The sequence below is a fragment of the Hylobates moloch genome, unplaced genomic scaffold, assembly GCF_009828535.3.
Source record: "Hylobates moloch isolate HMO894 unplaced genomic scaffold, HMol_V3 SCAFFOLD_9, whole genome shotgun sequence".
Classification (NCBI taxonomy): domain Eukaryota; kingdom Metazoa; phylum Chordata; class Mammalia; order Primates; family Hylobatidae; genus Hylobates; species Hylobates moloch.
The window spans coordinates 30,388,598-30,405,878 of record NW_026652284.1 but is presented as its reverse complement, the minus strand read 5'-3'; the positions used below and the strand labels follow the sequence as shown (position 1 = coordinate 30,405,878).

General features: G+C 45.9%; 1 pseudogene; it reads left to right on the top strand.

Annotated features, from left to right (window-relative positions):
• Positions 1–505: 505 nt before the first annotated feature.
• Positions 506–2,196, top strand: LOC116812624 (syntenin-1-like; annotated as a pseudogene).
• The last annotated feature ends 15,085 nt before the right edge of the window (positions 2,197–17,281 follow it).

The window sequence follows — 17,281 nt, the reverse complement described above, 5'->3', positions numbered from 1 at the left end:
AAGGGGTCACTTTCCTGGCCAATGAGGGAGAGGGCCAACTCCAAACATCGAGTGTTGAGAGTTACTTCTGGGTGTGTCCAGCAGAGGGCGCTCCGGTATAGGTAGAAAGAACAGCAGAGTCCGCCACTCCTGGGGAAAATGCGGAGGTTTAGATTGGTTACCTGGCTGGCTCCAGAACTGGTGTACAGGGGCTTGGGACAAGAATGGAAGCCCGAAGGAATTCAAAGGTATGCTTACATAGGAGAAGATAGCGTGCAATTGCCCAGAGAAATCCTTGCAGCTTCAACAGCCCTTCCCAACAAGCCACCCCTTAGAACAGTCACCAAAAAATACGTAAAATATTTCCAGCTATGAAGAATTCTTTCAGGCGGCGCCATGACGCGCCTCGGGAACGGTCCTCGGCGCGCGCCGCTCTCTTACCCTCGGGCCTCAGAAGTCGGTGCCAGTGACCGGAGGCGGCAGCGGCAGCGAGTGGGTCCTTGTGAGCTAGAAGAATCCTGCAAAAATGTCTCTCTATCCATCTCTTGAAGACTTGAAGGTAGACAATGTAATTCAGGCTCAAACTGCTTTTTCTGCAAACCCTGCCAACCCAGCAATTTTGTCAGAAGCTGCTGCTCCCATCTCTCATGATGGAAATCTCTGTCCCAAACTATATCCGGAGCTCTCTCAATAATACATGGGCCTGAGTTGAAATGAAGAAGAAATACGTGCAAATGTGGCCGTGGTTTCTGGTGCATCAATTCAGAGGCAGTTGGTAGCAAGACCTTCCGGTATGATCTGTATGGTGGCTCCTGTAACTGATAATCATGCTGGAATTCGTAGAGCAGAAATTAAGCAAGGGATTCGCGAAGTCATTTTGTGTAAGGATCGAGACTGAAAAATTAGACTCAGGCTTAAATCAGTAGATAATGATACATTTGTTCAGCTAGTCCAGGCTAATTCTCCAGCCTCATTGGTTGGTCTGAGATTTGGGGACCAAGTACTCCAGATCAGTGGTGAAAACTGCAGGGTGGAGCTCTGATAAAGCGCACAAGGTGCTCAAACAGGCTTTTGGAGAGAAGATTACCGTGACATGACAATTCGTGACAGGCCCTTTGAACGGATGATTACCATGCATAAGGATAGCACTGGACATGTTGGTTTTATCTTTAAAAATGGAAAAATAGGCCGGGCACGGTGGCTCACGCCTGTAATCCCAGCACTTTGGGAGGCCGAGGCGGGTGGATCACGAGGTCAGGAGTTCAAGACCAGCCTGACCAACATGGTGAAACCCCCGTCTGTACTAAAAATACAAAAATTAGCCGGGCATGGTGGCAGGAGCCTGTAATCTCAGCTACTCAGGAGGCTGAGGCAGGAAAATCACTTGAACCTGGAAGGCGGAGTTTGCAGTGACCCGAGATCAGGCCACTGCACTGCAGCCTGGGCAACAGAGTGAGACTGCGTCTCAAAAAAAAAAAAAAAAAATTAGCCAAGCATGGTGTCGGGCGCCTGGCTACTTGGGAGGCTGAGGCAGGAGAATCGCTCGAACCCGAGAGGTGGAGGTGGCAATGAGCTAAGATCACACTATTGCACTCTATCTAGCCTGGGTGACAAGAGCAAGACTGTCTCAAAAAAAAAAAAGAAAAGAAAAAAGGAAAAATAACATCCACAGTGATCCACAGTGAAAAACAGCTCTGCAGCTAGAAATGGTCTTCTCACGGAACATAACATCTATGAAATCAACAGACAGAATGTCATTGGATTGAAGAACTCTCAAATTGCAGACATACTGTCAACATATGGGACTGTAGTTACTATTACGATCATGCCTCCTTTTATCTTTGAACTTTTTTTTTTTTTTTTTAGGCAGAGTCCCACTCTGTCACCCAGGCTAGAGTGCAATGGTGCAATCTTGGCTCACTGCAACCTCTGCCTCCCGGGTTCAAGCGATTCTTCTGCCTCAGCCCCCCAAGTAGCTGAGATTACAGGCGCCTGCCACCATGCCCAGCTAATTTTTGTATTTTTAGTGGAGACGGGGTTTCACCATATTGCCCAGGCTGGTCTCGAACTCCTGACCTCATGATCCGCCCACATCGGCCTCCCAAAGTGCTGGAATTACAGGCATGAGCCACCGCACCCAGCCGTGAGCATATTATTAAGCAGATGGCACCAAGCATTACGAAAAGCCTAATGGATCACACCATTCCTGAGGTTTAAAATTCACGGCACCATGGAAATGTAGCTCCAGTTTCCTTCTTTGGCAACTTCTGTATTATGCACATGAAGCTTTCCTGGAGCCAGCAAGCATATGCATGAGGACCTTTCTATCTTACATTATGGCTGGGAATCTTACTGTTTCATCTGATACCTTGTTCAGATTTCAATATAGTTGTAGCCTTATCCTGGTTTAACAGATGTGAAATTTTCAAGAGATTACTGACATTCCTAGAATAGTTTCTCTACTGGAAAGCTGATGCTTTTATAAGCCATTGTGATTAGGATGACTGATACAGGCTTAGCTTTGCATGAGAACCGGTACCTTTCTCCTAGGTAATAAGTAGTGCTATTCATATTACTTTAGTTCTATAGCATACTTCCATTTTTAACATGCTACCATAGTACATTTAGAATGATTGCCTTTGAGGTCGGGTGTGGTGGCTCACGCCTGTAATCCCAGCACTTTGGGAGGCCGAGGTGGGGGGGTGGGGGGGGTCACCTGAGGTCAGGAGTTCAAGATCAGCCTGGCCAACATGGTATAACACTGTCTGTACTAAAAATACAAAAATTAGCCAGGCGTGGTGGTGCGTGCCTGTAATCCCAGCTACTCGGGAGGCTGAGGCAGGAGAATCACTTGAACCCAGGATGCAGAGGCTGCAGTGAGCTGAGATGGCACCACTGCACTCCAGCCTGGGCAACAGAGTGAGACTCCATCTCAAAATTTAAAAAAAGTTGCCAGTACCACTTTGTGAGAAGCGAATCACTATATATTTAATGTAAAATTATTACCCTAAACTAGGATAAACTTTTGACTCCTCTTTTGTTCATTTGTGGATTAAGTGGTATAATACTTAATTATGGCATTTGACTCTTAAGATTATGTAACCTAGCTACTTTGGGATGAACTTAGAATATTTTTCTGGTAATTTGTTTCATTTCCTGATTCCTGTTGCAAACAAAATGGTAGTGACACTTTATCCCAATTTTTTTCTTCTTTTTGGTTTATGCCTATTCTATTTTAATTAAATATGTATACATAAAATTTTTAAAAAAGAATTATTTTATAAATAATTTTCCCCAACATGTCCCATTATACCATCCTTCCATACTTCAGGCATTCACTTAATAAGCTCATTTTAAGGCCAGGTGTGGTGGCTTATGCCTGTAATCCCAACACTTTGAGAGGCCAAAGCTGCTGGATCACCTGAGGTCAGGAGTTTAAGACCAGCCTGGCCAATATGGTGAAACCCCATCTCTACTAAAAATACAAAAATTAGCTGAGCGTGTGGTGCACACCTGTAATACCAGCTACCCGGGAGGCTGAGGCAGGAGAATCGCTTGAACTCAGGAGGCAAAGGTTGCAGCGAGGCAAGATCGGGCCACTGCACTCCAGCCTGGGCGATGGAGCGAGACTCTGTCTTAAAATAAATACATAAGCTCGTTTTAAGTGCCTTTTATGGGCAAGGGAGATGCTAGATGCTGGGGAGATTTGAAAGGTGTGAATCCAGTCTCTGTCTATAGTGAATTTATGATCTAAAAGTGGAGATTAGACATACACAAATTATCATATTCTACAAGCCAGAATGTGGCCAACACCATCAGAGAGGCACAAATAGGTTACAGCAGACAAGGAAAGTTCACATGGAACTGAGAATAATGAAGAAATATTTGAGGTTCAGTGCTCGCCATGCCGCTTCCAAGCCCAGCTGGTATTCTAGGAGAGGTTTCAGGCACCTACAGATGCCCCATGATTAGAGGCATCAATTCCCCTCATAGGTGAAACCTGATAAAAATCATCACCGTTAGCCCTATAGCACTTCTAGACTTGACACTAGAATCTTGTGTATCTTCAGTCCTCAGTACTACCCTACAAGGTAAACAGTATTAATGTCTCATTGCAGATGAAGACACTGAGGGCAGTGCATGTATTAAATGGTACATTGTCAGAATTTGGACCTATATCTGTACTGTAGTCAAAACCCTGCACTGTTCTCATTACACCATTCTGTCTCTCTCTCTCTTTTTTTTTTTTTTTTTTTTTTTTTGAGAAAGAATCTTGCTGTGTTGCCCAGGCTGGGGTGCAATGGCACCATCTCAGCTCACTGCAACCTCTGACTCCTGGGTTCAAGTGATTCTTCTGCCTTAGCCTCCCAAGTAGCTGGGTACTACAGGCATGCATTACCATGCCCAGATAATGTTTGTATTTTTAGTTAAAACAGGGTTTCACCATGTTAGCCAGGCTGGTCTCAAACTCCTGACCTCAAGTGATCCACCTGCTTCAGCCTTCCAAGTTGCTGGGATTACAGGCATGAGCCACTGTGCCCAGCCCATTATGTCTCTCTCAAGCAAAATACTTCCTAGGAATTGTATTTCACTAAATGACAGTGTTTTGAAGAAGAAATTAAGAGACAAAGGAGCAAAGTCTTGGTAAATGATGGGCCTTATAGGGAAGAAGGAAAGAGGTTTTCTTAAGATGGTCCAGCCGGGCGTGGTGGCTCACACCTGTCATTCCCGCACTTTGGGAGGCTGTGGCAAGTGGATCACCTGAGGTTTGGAGTTCGAGACCACCCTGACCAACGTGGAGAAACCCCGTCTCTACTAAAAATACAAAATTAGCTGGGCGTGGTGGCCTGTAATCCCAGCTGCTCTAGAGGCTGAGACAGGAGAATCGTTTGAACCCGGGAGGCGCAGGTTGCGGTGAGCTGGAGATCGCGCCAGTGCACTCCAGCCTGGGCAACAAGAGCGAAACTCCTTCTCAAAAACAAAAAAAAAAAGAAGATGGTCCTGATGTCACATCCCATGGGCACACAACCTCACAGCCTTCTCTGTCACTCCTAGGTCTCTTAGGCTACACATTTTTCCTCAGCAAAACCACTAGTTATCAGCCCCCTTTGAATATTAATAATAGTAATTTTCAGGTGGCCTTAAATGAATGTCTAATACCTTTGTGCTGAAAGCCAAGCATATGATAGGAAAATGCTGAACATCTGTTTTCTACAAATCCTGTAGGTGGCACCCATGTACTGGTTTCAACTGAAAGAACGCGTTGACCTTTCAGGAATCATACTAGGCACAGATGCATCTTACATAATGACTCCTTTTATTCTAAGTAAGAGAGAAAGAATATAGCCTCACTCCCTGTGCCTTCATCTAAAAATTCTCCCCTTAACAAGGCTTGTATCCATCTGGAGCAGACCTAACCCACGCCACCACAGAAGTGCCAGCTCCCAGGCACCTAAGGCCAAACAGCCATGTGACCTTGAGCAGGCTCTCTTAGGGTCCCTGCTTTCTCATCTAGAAAATAAGAAGGGTGGCCGGGCGCAGTGGCTCACACCTGTAATCCCAGCACTTTGGGAGGCCGTGGCGGGCGGATCACGAGGTCAGGAGATCCGGACATCCTGGCTAACACAGTGAAACCCCGTCTCTACTAAAAATACAAAAACATTAGCCAGGCCTGGTGGCGGGTGCCTGTAATCCCAGCTACTTGGGAGGCTGAGGCAGGAGAATGGCGTGAACCTGGGAGGCGGAGCTTGCAGTGAGCCGAGATCACGCCACTGCACTCCAGACTGGGCAATAGGGCAAGACTCCATCTCAAAAAATAATAATAAATAAAATAATAATAATAATAATAATAATAAGGGTGAGGTCAGGCACGGCGGCTCACGCCTGTAATCCCAGCACTTTAGGAGCCCAAGGCGGGTGGATCCCTTGAGGTCAGGAGTTTGAGACCAGCCTGGGCAATGTGGCAAAACCTGGTCTCTGCTAAAAATGCAAAAAAAAATTAGCCAGGCATCGTGGCGTGCGCCTGTAATCCCAGCTACTCAGGAGGCTGAGGCATGAGAATTGCTTGAACCTGGGTTGAGGAGGCTGCAGTGAGCTGAGATCATGCCACTGCACTCCAGCCTGGGTGACAGACCAAGAATCTAATAATAATAATACAGTCCCCTCTAACTCATAAATGTTACTTTGTTCTCCCCCAAAAGGAATCCTGAATGATCCCTTAGTAAAAGGAAAGAATTTGTGAAATCAGAGTTGAAAGGGACTATGAGGGGAATCTAGCTCAAAAAACCATTCCGCTTTTGGAAATTTTCTGCCATATCTCTCCCAGAAAGTTGTGGTCCTCCAGGAGTCATCAGTCCATTACATCACACAACAACCCATACCGTGTGGGCTTCCAAGCCTTGGCCCTAATCCTACACCCTCAGGTAAGTCTCACCCCTGCTCCAAGGGCCACTTTCTGTATTCACACACTCAAGCACACACACACCCAGTTTGTCTTTGTCCCTTTAAACTCTGCTACCTAGAAGTGAGTGAAATGCTTCAGGTAAAGTTTAACTAAAGTGGAGTAGAACAGAACCGTCAACTTCCTTGTTCAAAATATGTACTTTTGGCCAGGCGCGGTGGCTCACGCTTGTAATCCCAGCACTTTGGGAGGCCGAGGCGGGCGGATCACCAGGTCAGGAGATCGAGACCACGGTGAAACCCCGTCTCTACTAAAAATACAAAAAAATTAGCCGGGCGTGGTGGCGGGCGCCTGTAGTCTCAGCTACTCGGAGAGGCTGAGGCAGGAGAATGGCGTGAACCCGGGAGGCGGAGCTTGCAGCGAGCCGAGATCGCGCCACTGCACTCCAGCCTGGGTGACAGAGCGAGACTCCGTCACAAAAAAAAAAAAAAAAAAAGTACTTTTATTTCAAATTATTAGTAAACTCCTAAACAACTCAAACCAACTAAAACCACTTCAGCTACATGATCCAATACGGTAGCCACCAATCACATGTGATTATTGGGCACTGACTATATGGCCACTGCAACTGAGAAATTGAATTTTTAGGGTTTTGTTTTGTTTTGTTTTGGGGGGGAAATGGAGTTTCACTCTTGTTGCCCAGGCTGGAGTGCGGTGGCGCAATCTTGGCTCACTGCAACCTCTGCCTCCCGGGTTCAAGTGATTCTCCTGCCTCAGCCTCCCGAGTAGCTGGGATTACAGATGTGCACCACCATGCCCAGCTAAATTTTTTTGTATTTTTAGTAGAGACGGGGTTTCACCATGTTGGCCAAGCTGGTCTCAAACTCTTGACCTCGGGTGATCCACCCACCTCAACCTCCCGAAATGCTGGGATTACAGGCGTGAGCCACCACGCCCAGCCAAATTTTTAGTTTTATATCATTTAAATGTAAAAAACAGACTCAATTCAATTTATAAATAAATATATCAGAGACAAGGTCTCTTCTTTATCTGTGGAGAAGATAAAAAATAATAATAATAATTTTTCAAAATAAAAAGAGGCAAGGCACAATAGCTCAAGCCTGTAATCCTAGCACTTTGGGAGGCCAAGGCAGATGAATTGCATGAGACTAGCCTAAACAACATGGCTAAATCCCATCTCCACAAAAACAAAAACAAAAAAAAATTTTTTTATTAGCCAAGCACGGTGGCACACACCTGTAATCCCAGCCACTTGCAAGGCTGAGGTGGGAGGATCACCTGAGCCTGGGAGGCAGAGGTTTAGTGAGCCAAGGCTAAATCACTGCACTCCAGCCTCGGCAACAGAGTGAGACCCTATCTCAAAAACAAAAACAAAAAACAGAGAGAGAGAGGGGGTCTCACTCTGTCACCCACGCTAGTCTCAAACTCCTGACCTCAAGCGATCCTCCTGCCTCAGCCTCCAAAAGTGCTGGGATTCGCAATGAGCCACCACACCTAGCTGAAAATCTTTCAATTTTTTTTTTTTTTTTTTTTTTAGACACAAAATCTGGCTACATTGCCCAGAGCAGCCTCAAACTCGCTGGGTTCAAGCAATCCTCCTACCTCAGCCTCCCAAGTGGCTGGGACTGTAGGTGCACACCAATGTGCCTGTTTTTCTGTATGTGTGTTTGAGACAGCATCTTACTTACCCTATTGCCCAGGCTGGTCTTGAACTCCTGGGATCAAGCACTCCGCCTGTCTCAGCCTCCCAAAGTGCTGGGATTACAGGCATGAGCCACTGACCCCAACCTTAAATGTAGCTTTTGAATGGAGATATGCTGTACATATAAAATATACACAGGATTTCAAAAACCTTATGTAAAAACGTAAATGTATCAATGATTTATACATGTTCAACGTGTAATCAATATGAGTATTTTGGATATATTTAGTTCAGTAAAAATATATTATTATAATTAATTTCATCTGTTCTTTTTTTTTTTTTTAGGGAATCCACTAGAAAATGCAAAACTTATGCATGGCTTGTATTCTTTTTCTATCAGATCATGCTGCTCCAAATTATTCAAATTAGCTGCCAGTCTGTGAGTCTTTCTCATGCAAATTTGTCCAGTTGGGTTTTCAGATTCCATCGCAGAGCCTTATACTGATTTCCTTTACACTTCTATTTCTTTTTTTTTTTTTTTTTTTTTTTGAGAGGGAGTCTCGCTCTGTCGCCCAGGCTGGAGTGCAGTGGCGCGATCTCGGCTCACTGCAAGCTCCGCCTCGCGGGTTCACGCCATTCTCCTGCCTCAGCCTCTCCGAGTAGCTGGGACTACAGGCGCCCGCCACCACGCCCGGCTAATTTTTTGTATTTTTAGTAGAGATGGGGTTTCACCGTGGTCTCGATCTCCTGACCTCGTGATCCGCCCGCCGCGGCCTCCCAAAGTGCTGGGATTACAAGCGTGAGCCACCGCGCCCGGCAACATTTCTATTTCTTAGATCTCACCTATCATTCTAGCAGGCAATATGATCTGATCTTTTAGAAGTATGATGCCATATATTTACAACTCCCTTCAACTTCATGTTATTTACAATTTGATAAGTAGACTTTATTTATACTCATCCAAGTCTTTGATTAAAATGTTGACAAGAGCCGGGTGCAGTGAGTCATGCCTGTAATCCCAGCATTTTAGAAGGCCGAGGCAGGCAGATCACCTGGGATCAAGAGACCAGCGTGGCAAACATGGCAAAAACCCATCTCTACTAAAAATACAAAAATTAGCCGGATGAGATGGGATGTCCCTGTAATCCCAGCTACTCGGGAGGCTGAGGCAGGAGAATCATTTGAACCTAGGAGGTGGAGTTTGCAGTGAGCCAAGACCACACCACTGCACTCCAGCCTGGGCAACACAGCGAGACTCTGTCTCAAAAAAAAAAATAAAAAATAAAAAATGGTGACAAGGCCAGGAATGGTGGTTTGTGCTTGCAATCCCAGCACTTTGGAGGCCAAGGCGAGTATATCACTTGAGCCCTGGAGTTCGACACCAGCCTGGACGACATGGCAAAACCCTATCTCTACTAAAAAATACAAAAATTAATTGAGACCATCCTGGCTAACATGGTGAAACCCCGTCTCTACCAAAAATACAAAAAATTAGCCAGGCATGGTGGCAGGCGCCTGTAGTTCCAGCTACTAGGGAGGCTGAGGCAGGAGAATGGCGTGAACCTGGGAGGCGGAGCTTGCAGTGAGCTGAGATGGTGCCAGTGCACTCTAGCCTGGGCGACAGAGCGAGACTCCATCTCAAAAAAATAAAAAAATAAAAAAATTAGCTGGGCATGGTGGCATGCACCTATAGTACTAACTACTCTAGAGGCTGAGGTGGGAGGATCACTTGAGCCTGGGAGACAGAGGTTGCAGTGAGCTGAGATCTCACCAGTGCACTCCACCCTGGGTGACAGAGTGAGACCTTGTCTCAAAAAATAAAATAAAATGGTGACAAAGTCAAAGGTAAAGACATCACTATAAATCATTTTTCATGTTAAAAGCGAGCCATTTATTAAGGATTATTCTGTTGGATTTTTTTTGTGGGTTTTTGTTTGTTTGTTTTGAAACGGTCTTACTGTGTTGACCAAGCTGCAGTGCAGTGGTGTGATCTCAGCTCCCTGCAGCCTCCACCTCCCCAGGCTCAGGTGGTCCTCCCTTCTCAGCCTCCCAAGTAGCTGGGACTACAGGCACACACCACCATGTCCAGCTACTTTTTGTATTTTTTGTAGAAACTGGGTTTTGCCATGTTACCCAGGCTGGTCTCGAACTCCTGAGCTAAAGCAGTCCTCCAGCCTTGGCCTCCGAAAGTGTTAGGATTACAGGCGTCAGCCACCACACCCAGCCCTGCATTCCATTTTCAAAACACTTAAATTGTTAAGGAATCCTTCTTTGTGTTAAGTGGAAATCTGCCTCCTTACAACTTCAACTCATTGGTCTTATTTCCACCCTCTGAGTTCAACCTAATTTTTCTTTCACATAATGTATCTAGGCCGTAAGTGCCACCTTAATTCCATTCACATCCAGACTATCCCTGACACTTTCCTTCTTCATTTGGCATGGTTTTCAATCTCTTCGCCACCCTGGATGCCCATCTCCAACACACTCTAATGAGCTCATCAATGTCCTTCCAAAAAATGCAGTACCCAGTGCTGAGCACAGGACTCCTGCGATGCATGGCCTCTTTTCTTCCTGACACTATACTTCCTCTAACATAGTATAATGATGTGAGGCAGTCACATTACACTGTTGACACATTCAGACTTGCCATCTACTAAAATGCATAGATGATTTCATGAATTGATATTTACTACATATATACCACCAGCCATCTATGACAGGCAATGCCGCTCAATGCGTCACATTGTTCCCTGTGTTAAGTCATGTTAGCCTAAAGCTGGTTCCTTGTGTATTTTAAGTTTGGCCTAAAGGTATCTCCATATATAGTGAACTGTAACCTCACTTGATGGGTAAACAGACTGTAACACACTCTTGTGCCAGTCACTGAGTTTGGGCCAATCACAGGCTGCCAGCTGTTCAAACCATTTGCAAATAAGGCAAACACTGAGCTGGAACCAATCTGGCTGTATCTGTACCTCACTTCCGTTTTCTGTAGGACATTTTGCTTTTTCTGTCCATAAAATCCACCATATGGCTGCGCTGGACATTCCGAGCTTACTCTGGCTCGGGAGGCTGCCTAACTCGATATCGGTTCCTTCTCAGTTAAACTCTGTTAAATTTAATTTGTTTAAGGTTTTTCCTTTTTTTTTTTTTTTTTTTTTTTTTTTTGAGACGGAGTCTCGCTCTGTTGCCCAGGCTGGAGTGCAGTGGCACGATCTCGGCTCACTGCAAGCTCCGCCTCCCGGGTTCACGCCATTCTCCTGCCTCAGCCTCTCCGAGTAGCTGGGACTACAGGCGCCCACCACCACGCCTGGCTAATTGTTTGTATTTTTAGTAGAGACGGGGTTTCACCGTGTTAGCCAGGATGGTCTCGATCTCCTGATCTCGTGATCCGCCCGCCTCGGCCTCCCAAAGTGCTGGGATTACAGGCTTGAGCCACCACGCCCGGCCGTTAAGTGGGTAGATCTTAAGTGCTCTCACCACAAATAAAGAAAAAGCAGGCTGGGCACAGTGACTCATGCTTGTAATCCCAGCACTTTGGAAGGCTGAGGTGGGCAGATCACCGGAGGTCCAGAGTTCAAGACCAGCCTGGCCAACGTGGCTAAACACCGTCTCTACTAAAAATACAAAAATTAGCCGGGTGTGGTGGCGCATGCCTGTAATCCCAGCTACTCAGGGGGCTGAGGCAGGAAAATCGCTTGAACCTAGGAGCCAGAGGTCACAGTGAGCCGAGATCGGGCCACTGCACTCCAGCCTGGGCGACAGAACAAGATTTCATCTCAAAGTAAAAAAAAAAAAAAAAAACAAAGAAGAGGCCATTAGGGCATTAGGGCTAGGGAAGAGGACCTGAATCCTCCAACAGCATAAACTGGTACAAGCTGTAGTTCTCCCCTGTGGGTCTATGGGATGCACGGCTGGAGGAGTACTGAAAGGACTGTTCTGTTTTTTAACTTCTACACCACAGTCTACACACACGATAGGCAAAGACAAACAAAGAATCACAGTATCTTATCCGCAGGTACCCATAAAATTGACAATTGAGGCTCAATGTTCAGTAATGTGGTTCTTCTTAGAAGCAAACGAGATCTTTTGGGAAAGTTGTATTTCAGCTCCCTGGCAAGGGGAAAGTCTTTGGTCCTTGAAGCAGTGTTTCAATCAAATGTTATCCTACTGGCTAAATATACAGATTTTTACATACCTAGCTGAACTTCAGTATTAAACGACTCCCTCACAAAGATCTGAATGTGTAAGCAGATGTGAGTCACCAAGCACTCTAGCTTACCCATAGACATGCAAACCTAGGAAACAGAATATTACTCTAGAAAACATTTTAGGAAACAATATGATTTACATAACTCGTTCATCTCTCCTGTCCGTTATCCAGCCACCGTATTATTGGGGACATGATACTCTGCTAAACAGTCTATACTCTAAATGAAGTTACCCAGAGACAACAGTGTGATGAAGTGGTTTGAGCACAGAAGCTGCAAGGAGAGATCCATTTTCCAATCCAACTAGGAGGTTAATGATTATATGTCACTTTGGAAAATCATCACCTCTTTGTTGAAATGAAAACTAAAGTCCAAATGCATGTTACTTTGTGTTGGGTCAGACCCTCTAACCTTTAGGAAGAGAGGTCAAGGCCTCCTTCCCTCCTGTATTCCCACCCCTACAGAGGAGTTCTGATAAAGGACAAAATCCTGTCTACCAGATGCATAATTTAGTAACATTACTGGAGGGTAGAACTTTCTATGGGAGCAGAAACCTTGCTCAAAAGGCCCTGCCACCCAATAAAACAAGTGCAAGAAAGAGGGGCTTTAGGGACCCTTCAGCTTGTGAGGTGCTCTCACCTCTAACAGGCCCAGCAGGACCCCCGTGGGGCCCAGGTTAGAGGAAGCAAGCCCAGAACAGACGGATTCCAGCTGGTTCTTCTCTGGGCCTTGAGACAGGAGGAAGAAAGTTTGAGGTTTCAATGCTGTCCCCCGAAGCTTCTCAGCAGGAGAAACCTGACAGGGGTTTGGGACAAGTTTTTAACAAGAATTAAAAAGAAGAATATTGCCTGCAGGCACCAACATCTCAGTAGAAGCTGAGAAAGGGGCTTGGATTGTGGGAATACAGAAACCCATCTTCCAAAATGAGGGCCATTCTGGAACCAGTGGTCCACTGCAGCGAAGGGTAGCATCCTGGGGTGGGGTGGGCTGCTTTCCCATCTCGGTTTGGCTTTGCACCAGCTGTGTGACCTTGAGCTTCAGCTCCCACATCTGTAAAATGGGGGTCAATAATAGTATTCACCTCAGAGGGGTGAGACTGAAAACGCTCGAAGCACAGAAAGAGATTAGCAGGAAGTCGGCAGCAAAGTAAGTGCTCCATCATATTAGCCATTGTGATTCTAATGAAACTTTTGAAGCTGAGGTTAGAACACACCAATTTGGTGTCAGCCTAATCGGAGCCCTTGATTCATATTATAAAGACCTACATGGAGCCTCAGAAAGGTGAGCATTAGGCAAAGAACACCTGGGGCAGTCCTCTGAGAGAATATTTAATAATTGAGGAAGCTTCTGGGTGAGGACTTATTGGTCCCATCAGCATCCACCTCCACCGCCAGCAGCAGCAGCAATTCAGAACCAAGAATGAAATACATACTAGGCTCAGTGTTAACAAAGGTACAAAAAAATGTAAAAAGAGGCCAGGCACAGTGGCTCACGCCTGTAATCCCAGCACTTTGGGAGGCCAAGGCGGGCGGATCACCTGAGGTCAGGAGTTCAAGATCAGCCTGGCCAACATGGTAAAACCCCATCTTTACAAAAATACAAAAATTAGCTGGGCGTGGTGGTGGCGCCTGTAATCCCAGCTCCTCAGGAGGCTGAGGCAGGAGAATCGTTTGAACCCAGGAGGCTGAGGTTGCAGTGAGCCAAGATCACGCCATTGCACTCCAGCCTGGGCGAAAGACCGAGACTCCTTCTCAAAAAAAAAAAAAAAAAAAAAAAAACAAAAAAAACTAGGTGTTGGTGATAGAAAAGCAAAAATATCACACAAAATCCCTGACTTTGTGGTGTTTATGTTCTAGTGGGGAGAGAGAGAGGACAAATATATAACCAATGCCAATATCACACAACCCTGTTTAATTATCATGAAGAAAAACAGCAAGATAAGGAGATAGAGTTTGCTGGGGGTGGGTGGGGGAACTTTAAGTGGGCAGGAAGGTCTTCTCAGAGGAGATGACGTTTGAGGAGACAACTGACTGAAGTGACAAAAAAACTGGATCCATATGAGAGGCACTCTCTGCAGAGGAACAAGCACAAAAGCGCTGAGGCAGAGCACTTGGTGGTCAGTGTACAGGGAGGCCCAGGGCAGGGATAAGCAGTTAGGGGCTTGATTGAAAAGACGACTCACCACCACACACCTGTACTCCATGCACTACTTTTTCTTTTTATTTAATTTTATGTATTTATTTTGAGATGGAGTCTCGCTCTGTTGCCCAGGCTGGAGTGCAGTGGTATGATCTTGGCTCATTGCAACCTCCGCCTCCTGGGTTCAAGCAATTCTTCTACTTCAGTCTCCCCAGTAGCCATCACACTCAGCTAATTTTTGTATTTTAGTAGAGATGGCGTTTCACCATGTTCACCAGGCTGGTCTCCTGACCTCAAGCAATCCACCCACCTCGGCCTCCCAAAGTGCTAGGATTACAGGCAAGAGCCACTGCACCCGGCCCATGCACTACTTTTACTTTCTTCCAAGTGCTTATCACCTAACAATCTTTATAATTTACTTCCATGTCATGTTTATATTTACTATCTCCCCTGGCCAGAATGCAAGCCCCTATGGCACAGGAGTTATTTGCTGCACCGATCCATCCCAAATATCTTAAAATTGGCCTTGCACATGGCATAGAGCTCATGATAAAGACCCAAAGAATGACACGTAAGCCAAGATACAGACTTAGAGTTCATTCTAAGGGCAGTGGCACTTTGGCTATTTTTTGAGCAGAAAAATAACATGATTGCCAGGCGCGGTGGCTCACGCCTGTAATCCCAGCACTTTGGGAGGCCGAGGCGGGCGGATCACGAGGTCAGGAGATCGAGACCATCCTGGCTAACATGGTGAAACCCGGTCTCTACTAAAAATACAAAAAATTAGCCGGCGTGATGGCAGGCACCTGTAGTCCCAGCTACATAAGAGGCTGAGGCAGGAGAATGGTGTGAACCTGGGAGGCGGAGCTTGCAGTGAGCCGAGATCGCGCCACTGCACTCCAGCCTGGGCAACAGAGCGAGACTCTGTCTCAAAAAATAATAATAATTATAACATGATCACATTTGGTTTTGATTGCTTTATCTACTATGAGGGAAAAAAGACCAAAATGAATGAATGAATGAATGAATGAATGAATGAATCTCAGAGTCTATAATTCCTGCTTTGGGGAGGAGGATTTTTTTAGGTGCAATTCAAATTGGAAGCTGCTCTGTGCTAGTATCCAAAAGTTGAGCAGTATCCCCATTGCATCCCCACCGACACCAGCACCTGGCTCAAGGGGACTCTGAGAGAGACAGATGAGAGAGCTGCAGACAGTGCAGTGAGGCGCCAACCCTCCCAGGATGAAGTGGGGACTTCCAAAAGTGAGCGAACCTCAACTCTTCAGAGCTCTGAGCAACTGCAGAGAGAGACCTAGTGTTTCCATGGTTGGTATCCATCTGGTGCCTATCATCAGGGAGCTGCAGAGAAAGAGCCAGAAAAGAACCAGGGCAGCCACAGTGTTCCCGGTGTGACAAATGAAGACGTCTCCTGACATGCCCAGTCCAGGGCCCCACAGCTGCCTCAGGATGAATTAGGGCTTAATACCAAAGCCACACAACACAGTGTTTGTGATATATTTACTCACGCTTAAGCCAGTGGTTTCAGAAAACAGAAGTCTCACACTTCATTGTGTAGTTCAGCCGTTCTCAGAAATACTTTTTTTTTTTTCAGATAGAGTCTCACTCTGTCGTCCAGGCTGGAGTGCAATGGCTCCATCTTGGCTCACTGCAACCTCCGCCTCCCGGGCTTAAGGGATTCTCCTGCCTCAGCCACTTGAGTAGCTGGATACCCATGCTCGCCGCTGAGCCCAGCTTATTTTTGTATTTTTAGTAGAGACAGGGTTTGGCCATGTTGGCCAGGCTGGTCTCAAACTCCTGACCTCAGGTGATCTGCCCACCTCAGCCTCCTAAAGTGCTGGGATTACAGGTGTGAGCCACCATGCCTGTCCTCAAAGAACACTTTTGATGTTATTATAAGGTCCTAAATTAAAGAACCTCTTCAGATGTTGGTAAAGTTAACAGTCTCATGAAAACAGACATCTAGGCCAGGTGTGGTAGCTCACGCCTGTAATCCAAGCACTTTGGGAGGCCAAGGTGGGTGGATCACCTGAGGTCAGGAGTTCAAGACCAGCCTGGCCAATATGATGAAACCCCCGTCTCTACTAAATGCAAAAAATTAGCTGGGAATGGTGGCACCTGCCTGTAATCCCAGCTACTTGGGAGGCTGAGGCAGAAGAATCACTTGAACCTGGGAAGCGGAGGTTGCAGTGAGCTGAGATTGTGCGGTTGCATTCCAGCCTAGGCCACAGAGCAAGACTCCCTCTCAAAAAGAAAAAAAAAATACAGACATCCAGAGCACATACAGTGCCCCCTTCTTCAGTGGTGCCTTCCTACCATCTGGGGTGTTACACACTTTCCTTTCATGCCGGGTTGTTTTAATTATGCAACTTTATTCATCTATAGTATATGTGATAAAGAGCAAAGGATCTGCGTATATTCCTTATGAATGTCACGTTTTTCTACATATAATTTTTTTTTTTTGAGATAGGGTCTCACTCTGTCACCCAGGCTGGTGTGCAGTGGCACGATCTTGGCTCACTGCAGCCCTGACCTCCCATGCTCAGGTGATCCTCCCACCTCAGCCTCCAGAGTAGCTGGGACCACAGACATGCACCACCACACCCAGCTAATATATTTTTCTTTTTTTTTTTGATCACCTGCCATATTTTCAGATTTCCCTAAGCACTTATGAATCAGTAAATCATAACCTTAACTAATAAAATTGTCTCTATTGACTGGAAGGTTTTATTTTTAGTAAATAGACATTTCTTTTTAAAATTTTTATGTATTAGTTTGTTTGTTTTTAATAATAAAGATAATAGAGATGATATCTTGCTATATTGCCCAGGCTGGTCTCAGACTCCTGGGCTCAAGCAATCCTCCTGCCTC